Raw genomic sequence first — 17,802 nt, 5'->3', positions numbered from 1 at the left:
GATACACGTCAACGAAGTTGGGAGATTTTTTGACAGCTATTCGGGATCGAGATTATAATGATATTATATTTTACAATTAATTGTATTTTGAGTAAGTTCAAAGGGCCGGCCTTTTTTATGAACAAATAGAAAATAATGCATGTAAGTCCACCCCAGTTTTTTATCTAAACATAAACTCGAGCCTTGTGCACGTGCATGGTCTTCCGATCTACGCGATCGTACGATACGGATCTCATCCCCATGCACAGCAAGGATATGCATTCAATTGAATAGGTAGCTTACACTTGACCTTGTACCATAGATAGGCGATGAATGGTCTCTGGTGCATACATATGAGACTAGCAAATAGCTCACTTCAATGTTTCAAAGCTCAACCTTTCCCGGTCTGAATTGCCGATCTAGATGGAGAATTAGTCAAGACCGAATCGGTTCCTGGATGATATGGTTTTCAGTATGGTTCACTCTAAAACCCTCATTTATAAATATATATATATACACCAATCGAAATCACCGATCCAGCGATTCGACATAGATTTGTGAACGTGAGTGATCTATACCATTGATTTGAATTTCAAAATAATGGCTCACGTCATAGGCGAATGCACATAATGGAAACTACTCTGCTTTTGAGTCTCGGCGGATGGTTTTTTGCAATTCGAGATGATGATTATTAAATGGGTGTGGTTTCTATAATGTTGCAACCTTAAACAATCTAATTCAGGCGCACCTCCAAACTTTATCATAACATGTAAATTTGGTGCAAATTATTAGGATTATCTCAAAATCTTTTCATATCTAATTATAAAATTTTAAACTAAAAAAATGGTTAAAATTAAGTAGATCTATAAACATATGAAAATTTTGAAAGTGGACGTTCTAGATAATGTGTTGCTAGATGCACTATTTATGGGATTCAAAATCTTTTTTTTTTTTCATATTCATACATATTGTTGTCGAGATGATCAATTAGAGGGTTTTTCAACATTAAAACGGCCTTTACCGATGGATTTTTTAGTTGCATCTGTAATTCTACATTTTAAGCATGCAACCTTATATAAACTTTTTCCTTATAAAATATAACCAAAAGATTTTGTATTTCTGTGGGAGTATATTGTTCATCGATTTCTTAGACAAGCTTACGACCAAAAAGGTTTTTAGATCCCAATATATATATATATAATTGCTGGATCACAGCATCTAACGTCAAATTAAAGAAAAATTAACTATTACTTTCTAAATGGCTAAAATAAATGACATCCCTGGATGGAAACCGTCTAAGTTTTGGTGGGTACGATATAGAAATTCAAAAACTCGAGATACAAATTTTTATCTTTGAAAATAAGCATCTAGTGTTACTTAGATGGATCCCAAAACTTTGAAGCAAGAAAATCGTAATAAGTAGTTGCTTTGCTTGTATGAGCTATTGTACAGTATATGCTCCCTTGGGAGCATGCTATATACGGCCTTAAATATAATCTTTGTATAAAATGATCCAGAGGGTCAAAATAACTCCGTGGTCATGAGCATATGACCATCCATTCAATGGTATGGATGGGGATAGTTGGAAGTGGCTTAATGGACTTAGATATTAACCTTCTTTCCATCATTATCCCATCTCTTAAGCATGTGATTTGCATAAGATTGCAACCTTAAACAATCAAATTAAGATACACCTCTAAACTTTAGCATGAGATGCAATTTTGGTATCGAAAATTTTTAGAATAGTGCAATTATTTTTTTTTTTTTATTGTTGGCCTAACATACAGGATGTTAGATTGCCTTATTGTTGGTCCAGTAATTAAAGTGCCATTGACTCTATGTGTTGAACTGGCTTCTAATAAAAGTTATGTTTAAGGTTGGTCTAGCACTTGAAGTATCATATCGGCTTAGTTATTACAGAGATGTTGGTTTGATCAACCAACTTCTGAAAAAATTATTGAAATGCAGTCTACTTCAAATACTGATTAGAGGTATTTTAGGCAAAAATAAGTTGACAAAAAAAATCTCCCATCAAAAAATACGATAAAGTACGAATTATTATTTGTTAACTCCAAAAGAAAAAGATTTTTACTTTGATTAACTCAAATTTTAACTTAAGCATAATAGTATCCAAACCATGAGTATCACAACTACAGTTTTAGTCACGTGAGGGAAAAACATTGGCCCACATCAAATATGGAGACATGGGGCCCATCATCGTCCAATGAGTAGGTTGGAAGGTCATTAAAGTGGTCGTACAAATCATTTGGGTTGTGTTTGGTGGGTCCCATTTCCTTGGCATCGCCATCGAACACATTCATTGTATTGTGATGACCCTCGTGACCACATACTTAGTGTGGTCCTATGAACACAAAATATTTCCATCAAACTAACATTGAATGCATGTATCCTCACCAAAGTGGTCACGGGGCATGTTTGCGTGACAGCTAATTTTATTACTGCAATTAATATGCTCTGCATAATATTATTTTGTTTGCAAATGTAGTTTTTGTCACCGGCTCATCTGTTCTTGTGAATCTTCTCTCATGTTCTATCTTAAAGATAGATTTTGAATCCAATTTTTTTTAGGTTAATTTAGACAATGATGATCATGAATATGGAAAATAAATAAATTTTGTAATTTGAAAACAATAATTTTAAAATTATTTTTAAACCACTTGTTTGTATCTCGAGACGCACCAAATACTTTCTTTTTTTCTTAGTTGTTGGGTACATATCTTGTATTATATATAATATTATGTCATTATTGATCTCATTTAACATTGAGTAATTTTTAGTTATATCGCTTGAAACCTCTTATTTTAAGCAAGTTACATTGAACAAAGTAAAGACAGCTTTTCAAATGGATAAGCTTTTCAAATGGATAAACTTCTATCTAAAACTTCCTATCAATTAATCTCAAATAATTTTATGAGGGATATTACAAAACAACAGATAATTTGTCGTCAACATTTATTTTATTGAAAGAGTAAATTGTTGGTTATAACTAGTACATCCAAATAGGCCATGAGGTTAATAGCTTACATCCAATCTCTTATATCTAAACAGTTTGTATAAATGTACACCATTTTTTTTATAGATCGTTTTGACATGAAATTTTGGAGCTAGGTGCATTTGACTAAAGGAATAATATGCTTGAAAAATAATAATCGAAATGCCGTTGACCCTATTGGTGAACGCTAGCAATCCAATTGTCCAATATGGCACTCCACAAGCCTCCCGGTTCATAGAATTTTTATATATACGTATTATATATGAGTTATTATAGGTAAGTTTAGAATTTTCTACTCCAAAATTTTTAATTACAAAATGCTCCCTACAAATCTAAAAATCCCATAAGCAACAACTGGTTTGGAATTTTCAAAAAGGGCATTTTTGAATTTAAACATGTTTCTAAAATTCACACACATACACTCAGTGGGCGTAACATACTCCCACAAGAGCACATTTTACACTTTCTCCAATGCAAAAGATCATATTAGGACGAATACTTTATTATTTTATTTTTTATTTTTAGGGATCCACATTAAAATCTTCAAATGAGCATTTTCAAAAAAAAAAAAATGGATTACTTAGTTATGACTATCCAATAAGATTTGTATATTTAAACGTGTTTCTAAAATTCACACACACATTCAGTGATGTAACATACTCCCATAAGAGCACATTTTATACTTTCTCCAATGCAAAAGATCGTATTAGGAGGAATACTTTAATACTTTATTTTTATTTTTTTAAAATTTGAGGGATCCACATTAAAATCTTCATCTTCAAATGAGCATTTTCAAGAAAAAAAATGGATTACTTAGATATGACTATCCAATAAGAATTTGTTATGTTAGTTTATTTTATTTTTATTTTTTAAAAATTTGAGGGATCCACATTAAAATCTTCATCTTCAAATGAGCATTTTCAAGAAAAAAAAAAATGGATTACTTAGATATGACTATCCAATAAGAATTTGTTATGTTAGTTAATGGGGTGGTGTCGATGGAAATGTAAATCACAACACGATGACCAGGGTGTAAAGAAGCTACCACCGCAACCCTAGCTCATTTCCCGACAGAAAATAAGTCAGTTGATTAGTAGGGTTGGAACTTAAAATGTTGTATGCTACATGTAGATGTAGTATCAATATTGCATACTCAAGTTGCATACCGTTGAGATGAACCACTCTTTTTTTTTATTTTTTTTTATTTTTTGAATGTTAAGTAGAAATTTTGTCAAAAAACAAGGGAGAAAAACTCTAAAATAAATAAGAAAAAAAGGAAAAAGTACAGAAATACACATGTCTACTATTTGAAATGAATAGATTCAGAAAAGCGTAGGTGTGGCTCCAATAGACGATAAGATGAAAGAAAGTAGACTTAGGTGGACTAACCATATACAGCACAAGTCCAATACAATATATACTAGGAAGTGCGAGTTAGTTCAAGTTGAATGCTAAAAAAATGCAAGAGGTAAGCCCAAAAGAAAATGATTGGAAGTAGTAAGAAACAATAACGGGACTTATAACCGCACTTTAAGGTATGACCCTTGATAGAGCAGTGTGACGGACCAAAATTGATGTAGTTGACCCCAAATAGTTGGAAAAAAATTATGATGCAATGTCTTATGTTGATTACGAAAACTTTAATGAATTAAGGGATGAGCAATTCATCTCAACCATCCCTTTTTGAATGCCACTGGAAAACAACTCATGTAGTCTACTAGTTATATGCTAGTCTACAGTATCTACACCCCATGAATTATGCTACCAATTCATTTTATATGATTAAGTGACCCATGATACCAAGTTGCCAACCTTTTGTATCCCTATCAAAGTCCAATATACAGAATAAGTACACCCAAATAGGAGAATAATGAAATTCCTATGACTTTAAAATAGAGACTTTGTACACCCAAATAGGAGAATAATGAAATTCCTATGACTTTAAAATACAGACTTTGTCCTCTTCTCGTGTGTATAAAGTTCTTTAATCCATATTTATACAGTATACAATATATATATATATTAGTTGGATTCACTAGAATTGATGAACTATGTATGCTTCCGAACCAGCTGGACATGCGCGTAACCCTCATGAATCAGTCCAGATCTTGATTTAAAACAACTAATAAGTGGGACCACATTGAGTGGTTGATCCAAATTTATTTTTAGCGCAACTCAAAAATTAAATAAGGGTGTCAACTTTGTAGTATTGAAGCAAGGCGCACCTCAAAATTTTATTAGAAAAGTTTGTTGTGATGCTAGAAACTATCTATTTGATCTTCTCGACCTCGACATGTATAGATATGAGAAAAATTATTTTCAAGTTCTGAAAATAGTGCGCCTTGTAACACATTTTTTGGACCGCCCATTTTTCAGTTTTTTAAGTGTTTATAGATATGCTCAATTTACTGTATTTACGGAACTTAATTTTCATAATTTGGGGTGAAACTAGATTTTAAGACCTTAGCAACAGTTTTTTGCACAAAAAAATACATCTAGCACAGTTTAGAGGTGCATCTTACTTTTGATTGTTTAGCTTTAGCTCCTTATTCAAACCCCGCCCTTTATATCTTATATTATATGTCCTACATATTGGAAACCCTATAAGTTTGTACACATTTAATTTTTGAAATATGACTTCTTTAGTATATATATTGCCCAGGGTTTGTCCTTCCCTAATTGGAAGTCGATGTTGTTTGTGTCCACTTATTCTGTGGAACTCCATTATTGTTATTCTTATTCTTATTGTTAGACACACTTTCCCTGTTATGATTATTTTTTTGGCAAACCCTTTACTTAATGAGGAAATCTTCATTATGTCATTTGTGTTTTTTAGTGGATTAAAGGACTAGGTCATGCTTACAACTTCAACCATCCCCACCATTCACAAGGCAGGCTCTCTTTTTGGTTTCTTGGTTGGGCCCATGAGAAACTTCTCTCTCTTCATTATTGCAAGTTTGTTAGAAAGCTCTCTCTCTCTTCTTCATTATTGCAATTTTGTTTTCTTCTATATGATTTGGTTTTGAATTTTTGAGCTTGCATTAGGTGGTCCGTCCCTTAAAAACAAGTTGTAGGCTCAAAAAGACATAATTAGAATCACGGTTTTTGGACTCGGCCGAGGAGATTAGGACTCTGCCGTGTTACTCAGCCTCGATCTATGAGGGAGGCCGAATACTATATACCATTTTTTTATATATATATTGTGTATCCCCAGCTATAATCATAGGGATCTGATTGGCTTTTTAGCTATTATGCATGTCATAGCAGTCTCACATCTTCAATCGAATCCCGCCAGACATCTCGTTAAGGCCCCAAAATTTTTACCAGTACGCTACTTGAGTACTCATAAGAATAAGTATTATATATATATATATATATATATATATATATATATCGTATTTTATTTTGGTAGTCCTTTTTTTTTATGTTTTTTAATATGTCATAACTCGCTCAACCAAGGTCTGAGTACCTTGGCTTAGTCGATTTTTTGAAAACTGGTTGAAAATAGTGTGAAAAGATATGTGAACTTATAGCTTCAATGAAGATATAACCTTTGATAGAGCTGAATGGAGGATCAAAATTCACATAACTGATCCCAAATAATTGAAAAAAAATTATGATGATGATAATTATTATTATTATGTGGTCCGTCCGACCATAGTTGAGTCCTCACCAAAGCCATAAGGGACATTTTCATGGGAAAAAATGGTCAATTCACCCTCATCTTGGAGCTAAAAAAACCACTGTGAATCAATTCCCCTTCAAAATTGACTCTACAGACCCCGGATGACAGATTTATGGTTTAAGAGGCCGAAGGCTTTTCTTTTCTTCTTTTGTTTTTTATAGGGAAATTTATCAAGATCCTGCAATAGATGCATTATTTAACAATTTATCTTTTTGGAACTATTCCAACTCCATGCGTTATTTTATAGGTACGTTGAAATTAAATCAAAATATACAAGTAAAGTGCCAAATTTTTAATCTCTCACAAATAATTTAATAAATACTTTCCTCATAATGAGCATTTAGGAGCTTTAACCAGTGACCTTCGGCAGGAGGGTCACACATTGAGCTTGAGAAAGAGGCCTATGGGTCTAACTCGAAAGTTCATTAAAACAAATCGACTTAGGCGTGGCTTTAAACAGATTACGTGCATCATACACTTCGGATTGTATAAATTAACATGCAACCATTTTTGTGCTCGTGTAGTACTATAGTATAGTATTTAGTATCTAAACCATTATTATCGTCATCTGAGCTTTTTCTTAATTAATTGAAGTCAGCTATATGAATTCTAGTCCGTCATTCTGCTCTAGTAAGAGTCATACTCTCAGTGAAGTCATAATATGAGGTATTCATACCAGTGATCGAAAACATGTTGAGGTGACTCGAAATTATCTGCAAGGGATTGGGGGTTTCCCTTATTTTGGGGAGCTTTGAATTGGTGAATTACCCTAAGGAACTGGGTGGTTCATAGCAGTGTTTGATTACTCGGGCGAGTCCGAGTTGGCTTGCCCGAGTAACTCGTGCTCGCCAGGGGTATCCCCAAGTTGAGTGTCCAACTTAGGAATTTTAGAAAAATAAAAAAATTATAAAAATCCAAAAAATAAGAAATATAGTTGTAATATATATATTTTTATGTCTTCTATAATTTTTGTATTTGATTAGAAAGTGTTTTGACAATGAATACTTATTTTTATGTTTTCCCTTATTTTTTGAATTATTTCTAAAAGATCTTTGGTCATAAATTGATTTTTTCAAAATCTATTTTTCACTAACATTTAAACTCATTTAGATGTGTTATATTTAATTTTACATTAATTACTTTTTATATATGTTTTTAGGATTTTTTATTTTGTATTTGTCTTTATTTTTTGAGCATGTACTCAGCTTGAGCATAGGTGGAGTACTCAATCTGACAATGTACGTAGCTTGAGCATGTCTTTATTTTATAGATGTATTTGTCTTTAATTTCAACTCGGGCTAAGTACTCAGCTTGAGCATGGACAGAGTACTTGGCTTGAGTTGCGCATTCCAACACTGCATTATCTTAAAAGGTAAATTGTCTTATGCCGGCTGGACCGCATGATTAAATATGCGGTCCAAAATCCAAACGTTTTTTTATCAGAATTATTATTTTTACTTTTCAAAATTGACTTATTTATTCATATTCATAATCTCCATGTCTTTAAAATTAAGTCCAAAAATCCATCTCAAAAATATATTTATTAATGGATCCACATTTCTACATATGTGGGCTTCGTCGCATAGAAACCGGGTCCATACTGAAATGGTCGATTCATTAATGGACTTAGGTAATTCTTGCATCAAAGGGGATCGCTCGGGTCCACAATTTGCCCCTTTTTATGATATTCTGGTCTACCTGGAAATTGGATCCTTATTTCTTCAATTGGGGCCCATTTGGGAGTGCTTCAGCACCAGATCTATTGTTCGACGATAGTTTAGATCCATTAAACCATTTTTTGAATCAACCACTTGATTTTTCACAATCAAAAGAATATAAAATTAGGGCTTTTGTTTGAAAAACTAGTAAGTGAGCGTCAGATCTCTTTGATTTGAAGTCTAAACTCAGTAAATCATTAAGTGTTGGATTTTTTTATGATCTTAGGGTTGATCTAGAACAAGTATTTGCCGTTGCGTTTTTTTAGTTGTATGGATTTGATTCTTTTATGTCCACTTTTTTTTTTGGTTTTCAAAATAATATAAATTTCCATAAATTGAGGCCTTGTTTTAGCTGCTTCCTACTTATTAATAGCAAGATCCGGCATTTTCCTACGATTGCATTTTTTAAAATATGTAGAAGTCCTATGTGAAACTCAGGATAATGTAACTATTTATTTCAAAATGATCTTTTTTATAATTTCAGTTTCTTTGTGTTATAAGTACCCAATTTTATTATTGATTTACCTTTAAATTTTTTATCTTTTGAGAAATTATTTTCTGAATTTTTTTGGTTTATCCCCACTACATTAAATATTGGGATTGTGTTGCCTTTTAAGGCCTTGATACCCATATACTCAAGGGAAATATTTCTATACTTCCCTTATTGTATATAAGTTCTATACTTGCCTCCATTCAGTCGTCCAATCAAAATCATATAAGATATTGATCATTTGATCTAAGTCCGACGCCTCATAGTATTTTATTTTTAATTTTTATTTTACAAATTATATAAATATAAAATTTGGTATAAAGCATCATATCAATGAGGCACACCTAAAAGAAATATAAAATATATTTCTAATAAAATAAAATGACCAAAATACCCCTAAAAATTTCAAAGGTATTTTGATTATTTTATTTTATCAGGAATATTATTTTTTTATATTTTTTGCAAGTGCGAGTTTAAGAGAGGAGTGGAATCCCAAAATTTGGGGCCAAAATATTTTGTAGAAAAAAAATTAAAGATAAAACAATATAGAGGCATGATATTGTAATTGGATCCATCTCAACTGTTCATTCAAATTTGACGGATAGATATGGAAGCATATAACTACTATACATTAGAAGATGTTTAAAAAGCTTACCCTATACTCAAACCCCCTTAGTGGATTTTTAGGCTCCAGTGGGACCATGATCATTAAAGAGGGAAGTGGTCCTTGAGGAGATCATGGATGTGGGCTAGGGTCATTTGAGATGGGAGAATAAGACTCACATGTTGTGAACTCACAACACCTTGGTTTAGGTCCCAAATGCTGTCTAGAGTCACAAAAACCTATAATTATAGGTATTGGGGCATGTGGGTCCATATTTTAAAAAGTGCTTGAGGTCATTCCTTGTCAAGGCCAGAGTTATGTTGAAATAAAGCTAGGAGGAAGATGGAATACCGTGTGGGGTGCTCGAGGTCATTCCTTGTCAAGGCCAGAGTTATGTTAAAATAAAGCTAGGAGGAAGATGGAATACCGTGTGGGGTTAGGGGCTTGTAAGTATGGGAGCCAAAATCCTCGACATTATCACATCATAAGACATGCATGTGATAGTTGTATTATGGGAAAAGACTTAAAGAGGATATGCATGTGCTATGAAAAAAAGACACTATTGAGGGAGAACCTATAGTCCACATTATTACGTAATCCTGCCGTCCATTGTTTAGCTTTAATAGACCAAACCTGAGCCCCTGCTCATATGGCAATGGATTATGGGTTATGTTGGGTTGGTTTAGGAACATAGTTTGTTGGTTGTAGCGTTGGTCGCGGGTATAGGCCGGTTGAAGTACTTTAGTTGACCTTTTTAACCTGAGGTGGGTTTAGTAATTTTTTCTTTATCTCAAACCGCCTTATTTTAATAAATACAATTGAATTTTTTTTTTTAATATTATTTGCATTTTTTAAATATGTTTTATAAGAAAAAAAAAGAAATAAACAAATTTAAAAATGATAAATCAAAACATTGGAAGTAAGTCCCAAACACATGTGAGGCCGAAATAGCCAATGAGTCTCACATGGACCCATGGCGCCCCACTACAAGGCCTATTTTGGCCCATGCCCAACCACAAGTTCACATGGACCCATGGCGCCCCACTACAAGGCCTATTTTGGCCCATGCCCAACCACAAGTGGGCCTGTGGGGATGATGGCATCACCTCCTTTCTCCCTCTTACACTTTCCCATGTTTGAAATTAACTTAATTTTGAAATGGACAATTTAGTATTTAGTTCAAAGGGGAATAATATTACAATGACCCTTGAACACAGATAGAGTAACCATTTGATTTCCTGGGACACATGTCACCAAGATATTTGAGCATATGGTAAGTTAGTTGAGAGAATCATGGGCTACTATCTCTCTTTCCCCATCACATGAAAGTAAAGAGAAAACAAGATAAAGAGAAACTCCTAATATTCAATTCTCTCTCTTAATTTTTTTTTTCTTTAAAAGTTTAGCTCTACCTTATCCTATAGTTCAAATTAAAGTTAAATAAAATTATGTGTTTGCTACATATTCAGAAGAAAAAAAAAATCAAAGGAGAATTAGGGCAAAGCATATGAGGAATAAGGTGTGGTCCACCATTAATCTATGATAACTAGCCAAGGGATGGATGACTTAATTGTGAACTTCTCTTTACCTTATAGATCACAACAGTCAATGGTCTATAATGCTCCTTTATGCTAATAATTTCTAGCTTCCAACTAAACCCTAATCTCACACTTTAAATAGGGCCCTGTATTTTATCCATCTATCCATGTTGTGCTTCCCAAATTTTATTAGGGCCTCAATTAGCCTCCATACCACCCATTTTACTTCAGCCCATCTTCTCCATCTTTTTGTAAAGCCATTGCAGAGTATTGGGCTATAGATTAGGGGTTCTTCTTGGTGCTTCATACTAATATGAGCAATTGGCCAGTATCAATGCACCATTGGCCAGTATGATCCAGTATATGGGGTGTATCAAGTCCCATTGAGGAAATCTTTGAGAAATAGGGTGTATCAAGTCCCATTAAGGAAATCTTCGAGAAATTTTTTATTTAGATGCTTCCCTTGATTCTCTAGTTGATGTATTTATATTTCTTTGTTTGTGAGATTGCAAATTGAGTCTATATATTTATGTTTTAATCACAATGTTTTAAAAACCAGACCCGTCGGGTGAACCGGTCATTTGGAAAACCAGTCCAAATTGGGTGAATCACTTATCTTGATCAACAATCTCCGATCCTGGTCCACAATTGATTGACTTGGCGAGAATTGGTCAATAAAAATTAAAAATATCTAAAAATAATAACAAATAAAATATATGGGAACTAGGTTGTCTGGCCGGTGTGGAGCGCCTTGTTTCTTGATGGACCCGACTGACAAAACCAACCCATTCCAAGGGAATTGGACCAATCCCTGGCTACGTCTATGAATTGGGTAAATACCACCGGTTCCCGGTCCTGATCGGGTGATTCAAACCCAAATTGTTGTTTTTAAAACCCTGTTTGCTTATGTTCAATGTAATTGAGTGTTTGGATTATTCTGAAATTTGTATTGTAAATATTTTTATGTAATTGCAATATCCATTGTTGAATAGTAGAATTGCAAATATGTTTTGAATCCTAGGGTATTGTTTAAGTTGTAATTGCGTTACTTTTAGGGTTCATATAAATTTTTTAAAAGTGCACCATACGGAAGAGCTACAAGCCAAACCCAATACTCTTCAAAATAATGTTACAAATTTGCTTTGTTTCAGCTGAGCCTTGGGTTTTTAAGCATAAACCGAAGCGAACCGAAGCGTAGTGCTGCAGCTTTGGTCAGATTCAAGCCGCTTTGGTCAGATTTAGGTCACTTTAGTCAGATTCGGGCCGCTTCGATCAGATTCGGATCTCTTCGGCTCAAGCTTCGAGTTGCTTCGGTCAGAAAAGAAATATCTATTTAAAATTATTTTTAATTTTTAATTTTTCCATTATTTTTATATATTATATATATAAATATCTAATTTATTTATATTAAATTTTTTTAAAAAAATTTGAAACCTTCCTCGAATCAGCCAAAATATGAAATTGTTTCATTTTTCTTACCAAATACCAAATTGAAAAAGACTCCTAAGGATTAAGAACATTGCTTCCAAGTACCTTATTTGGACTGATGATATGTAACACATGAAGTCTTGGTACTACATGTCATACGTGATGTCTGGATACCTGTCATTTCATGAGATCTGCAGGAATGGGGAGGTTTACGTCATTACCATATTGAGCTGATCCCTATTGGATCAGCTCAACTCACCCTTATTGGATCCAATAAGTTGCAACCCTTGAAGATTCCAACTTTCCAATTTTCTCTTCTAAAATTATCAGTTGTTCGTTTGTTTGCTTCTTTTTTTCAGCTTTTAGGGCAACCTTACATGTATTCTTTCTTCTTCTTAAATTTTGGAAAAATTACGTATACCCCTTGGACGTACTTTCTAGAAATGATTCCTCCACCCTACGAAAATAAATGTTAAAACGACACAACTAATTTTATTACTATTTATTTTAACAGCCACCCCAATTGAAGAAAACAGTTTTATTTTTGGATAAAAATTTCCCCACGCATTTTTTTTTAAACCACATAGTTCTCTCTAAAAATTTGAAATTCAAAATTTAAGGAAGACAAATTATCTTAAAATTTTTAAGGAGAAGAAGTTATTTAAATTTCAAGTCTTTCGAGAGAGAAACTATCTCAAAATTTTTAGAGGGAGAAACTATCCCAATTTTTAAGTTTTTATAGAGAGAAACTATCTCAAAATTTTTTAAAAAAGAAATTGTCTCAAATTTTTTAGAAAAAGAATTATGGGTTTATACACAGGAGGTATTTTTTTTCAAAAGGAATTTTCTTCCTTAAGGGGTAGCTACAAAAATAAATAGCGACTTGGTTATTTGTGCAATTTAAAGAAAAAGGGCAAGACCATGCCTAAAAAGTATTGTCCAGGGGTACATTCTCCATTTTCTAATTTTTCATTTATTTTTGTTTAGTTTTTCTCCTTTCTTTTTTGTTGAACGGTTTTCATTTTAAAGTATTTTTAGTGTAATATATATATACACACACGTACGCGCACACACACTTGAGGCTTGAGAAAACCTTCCTTCTCAAAGCCAAATTTCAAAATTTCCTAAACTTCCTAAAATTTTCATAGGAACCATGTGGTGTATAATTAAAGAGGGGTATACATGGTAATTTGCCCTTCACATTGCCACTAATAGGTTTTCAGCCATGTGAATCATGGAACATCTCTCTCTACCCCCTCTCTCTCTCTCTCTCTCTCTCTCTCTCTCTGTGGAGATGTAACCTCCTAAGTAATTTCCACAAAAAAAAAAGATAAAAAAGAATACACATTGTGCACAACATCCTAAGATTGAGCATATGAAATCAAAATTTGAATGGTTTGATCTGAATTGTTTACGAACTAAAAAATCCAAACTTTATTTTTTAAAAAATACTCACTTGGTGATTTTAAAGTACGTAAGATGGAGTATACTATTTGCACCATTAATGTAATAAACTATGACTACAAATATTTATTGATGTTGATGATGGACTCTACTCTTATGATCACTATTTTCCACTCACTATATACTTTGGTTTAGAAACTTTCATCTCAACCATCTATTACTGATGGGGATAGTTTAAAATATGTATGCTCTACTGTTAGGTAACCTTAAGCATCGTTTATTACAAGGAAAACGTTTATACAAGTGTGAGGGTCTAAACAATCAAATCATAGCATACATCATAAATTTTACTAGCAAAGGTTGTTCTGATACTCAAATATCCTCAAATTGATCATCTCGACGTCAAGATGTATGGACATGAGAAGAAAATAGATTTCAAATTTTGAAAATATTGCATCTTGTAATGTATTTTTGGACCGTTGATTTTAAAGTTTTCATAGCTTGCTCGATCTACACTATTTTTGGAGCTTTAAATTTTATAATTAGTAATGAAAACATATTTTAAGGCTACCACAAATATTTCCAGTATTGAAACCACATTTCTCGACACTATTTTAAAGTGCAGTTTACTTTGATTGTTTAAAGCATTGGTTCTATACAAACTACACCCTTATTACAATCTTATCTCCGTGGATCCCACTCTATAAATTTAGACATGAAAAAAAATGAATTTTTCTTTAACATTATGACCTATTGTACAATTATATCAATATTATTTGAACTTGAAAAATGATTAATCAAGATATTTGTTACTATTGTTAATGGTTAATATTATTTATTTATTAAAAAACTTTATCAACATACTTTTAAGAGATGAAATATTTAACAGTTAATATATTATTATTGTTATTATTATAATTATTAATTAATTATAATGATTATAAATTATTATCATCAATAAAATTTATATATCAAGTCACAAAAAAATATGGATGACTAATGTATGGGTTTGGCATTATGTAAAATAAAGAGATCAAATTTGTAAAAAGAACAAAAAAAAAATAATAATTAGAGAGCTAATGATCCCAAAATTTAAAACTTGAGGGGGTGCACGGGATTTTGGTTAACCTAGGGGGTTAATAGGAATGGAAATTACAAGGAAGGGGTTAGAGGTCATTTTCCCTAATTTTATATTCATGCATATTTTTCACCTTGATACAAAGAACTCCATCATGAAGAATTTTTTATTTATTTTTCCTTGTTTTTATGACAAAGATGAGGATCTTCTTCTTCTTCAGAATTCTACTCTTGTCTGAGGTTTATAATGGTGAATGTGTGGGTGAGCTACATAGAAGTCAACACTTATACAATTCCTAGGAGTAATGTTTTTGAAACATAAATGAGTGAGCGACCCAGTTGCAACTGAACCGAGGTCAAATCGCTGATTCCCTAGTTGACTCACCAATTCTAGGTGAGCTGATCAATAATTTGCAAAATGGCAGGTTGACATGAATCGCCTAGTCCGTATTAGGAATCGGTCATTTGGTGTTGATTTTGTCAATATATAGGAAATTATTTGGGTCTAGAAGAGAACCAGCGTTTTGCTATAGTTAAACGACGTTTGCTACAGTAAAAATTCTGTTTTGTTAGAGTGAAAATGGTGATTCACCGATTTCGATTGGTTTTTACAATGCCCAATCTTGGTCATCGATTTATTTTTTAAATCATTGAAAAAAACTTTTGTTGAGTGTATTTTTGTATCACATAAATTAAATTCCAAATAGATGAATATAGAGGTTGAGAGAGGAGGCTAATGAAATCTGATTGATTTTGAGGTACAAAGACTAAGAATTAAATATAGAGGTTGAGAGAGGAGGCTAATGAAATCTGATTGATTTTGAGGTACGAAGACTAAGAATTAGCCGAACAAAGACCCAATGTGATGACCGAACAACAAAATGAAAATGGTAGCCTGCCTAACAAAACCCATGGGGCTGATCAGCCGAACAAAGACCCAACGTGATGACCGTCGGAATCATTGGAACTGGCTACAGTCTAGGAAAGAAATCTCAATTACCTCAAATTGAGATCAAAACTGGCATGATCCTTAAAAATGATAATGGGAAGACCTTGGATGAAAACAGTGAATATCTGAGCTAATTGCATGCTCAAGTTTACAATTTGACGACCCAAAAGGAAGGATAGTCAAACTCCGCTCAAACCCGATCAAATAGAAACTGACCATCAGATCTTTAATCTGAGGTACTCCAAAACTACCCTCCTAAAATCAGCCTGATCCAACCATGAATGACTATGATCTAGCCTGGCAAAATTGGAAGTACAGAGGAGGTGGACAAATTGGCCTCTGTGGTTGAATGGCCTGAAACTTTCATGATGGAAAGCTACAATGACAAAAGACCTACATCCAGAATTTCAGCCATGCATTGAGGATCGCTTCCTAGGGGTGGAGACACGTTTTAAATGGTTTCATAACAAAACCCCTTCACAACAGGTGCCGAATGCACCGAAACGCTCAGGAGCCTAGATATCAAATTTGGGGTCGATCCGATGTCAGGCATGGTCCATCAATGGAGGAACAATTTCCATCAACTTCCAAAAGAAAGACTCATAACTCATGGCCAAATGACTTCCAATTGGAATTTGTTGTCCGCCTCTCTGCTAGCTTTCCATTCATATATGTATCAATGAGTTTCCCGACATGGATCGTCGTCATCGAAGAGAAAAGTGGGTGACTAAACGTGAATCTCTATGTAACAGTCCCCATTACTCCGACTTGCTCTTAGCTCATATCTTGCAATCCATGACGATTTTTAAGCTCGAATTTTGTAGGACCATTCTTTACTCAATCCTTTTCGCATCAATATAAAATGTCGAGAGTTTCCTAATTGATTTAGATATCGAATTCTAGAGAGAAAGTGAAGACTATTGAGAATGGAGAAAACACCCAATGATTATAACTCCATTAATTTTGAGAGTTTTTCTGTCAAAATCAATCTCCAAGTGCAGTAAAAATGATTCCTTGCAAAATTTTAGTGGTCGGTCATCGAAAAGCAGACAATAATGTATGCATTTGCAAGAATTCAAGTACAGCATGGGTTGTTCTTAAAAAATTGTTGTCAAATCCAAAAATTAACCGTATCTCCCTTAATTTTTGGATTTTTTTTATCCAAATTTGTCACAAAATGACCCTGTCAACATTCTCCACAAAAGTTGGGAAGAAGGCTTTCAAGGAGAAGTTATCGAAATTTCTTAGAGTTTGAACCCCAAAATAGTCAATTTGCCCCTTAGCCCGAATTTACTTTTTAATTATCCAACCACCTATGCGCCTAGTTTTGGTTTTTCACTCGTCTCACTGAAGCTCTATAAAAGCCCTTTAACCCCCATTTGTTAAGAGTAAAAAGTTTTACTTAGCCATCCCTTTTAGAGAGAGAAACCCTCCTACCTTATCGCTTGGAGTGAGAAAATTTTTAATACCCAAATTACCCTCCTAAAACTCTAAAATTTTCAAAAAAAACTCTAAAACATATAAATAATACTTAAAAAATAAAAAACAATTCAGAAAATTCTCATAAACCCTAAAGCACCCAAATTACTCAAATTACCCCCAAAAATTCACAAAATTCATAAACACCCACAGGGAAAACCAAAGTAGGAGATCGGGTTGAAGCCGAAGTGCGACTCATAGATCGGCCGGCTCATTTTGGTTCATTTGGGTTCTCGCATCAAGTCGCAATTTTCATCTCGCTTAATACGAGCAAGATGGGGCTAAATTCCCTAGGAGGAAAAAGTGTCGAATACTTGACTGGATCTGCCAGCAAACCAAACCATTAAAGAAAGTTGGGATCCGCCGGTATTGTATAGCCCTTAATGAATATATCCAACCCGATGCTGGTTAAGTACGGTCGAAAGGGACAAAACGATG

Source organism: Amborella trichopoda, chromosome 7 (assembly GCF_054954075.1).
Source record: "Amborella trichopoda isolate Santa Cruz 75 chromosome 7, AtrichopodaSantaCruz75HAP2 v2.0, whole genome shotgun sequence".
Lineage (NCBI taxonomy): Eukaryota > Viridiplantae > Streptophyta > Magnoliopsida > Amborellales > Amborellaceae > Amborella > Amborella trichopoda.
Note: the sequence above shows the minus strand (reverse complement) of the source record.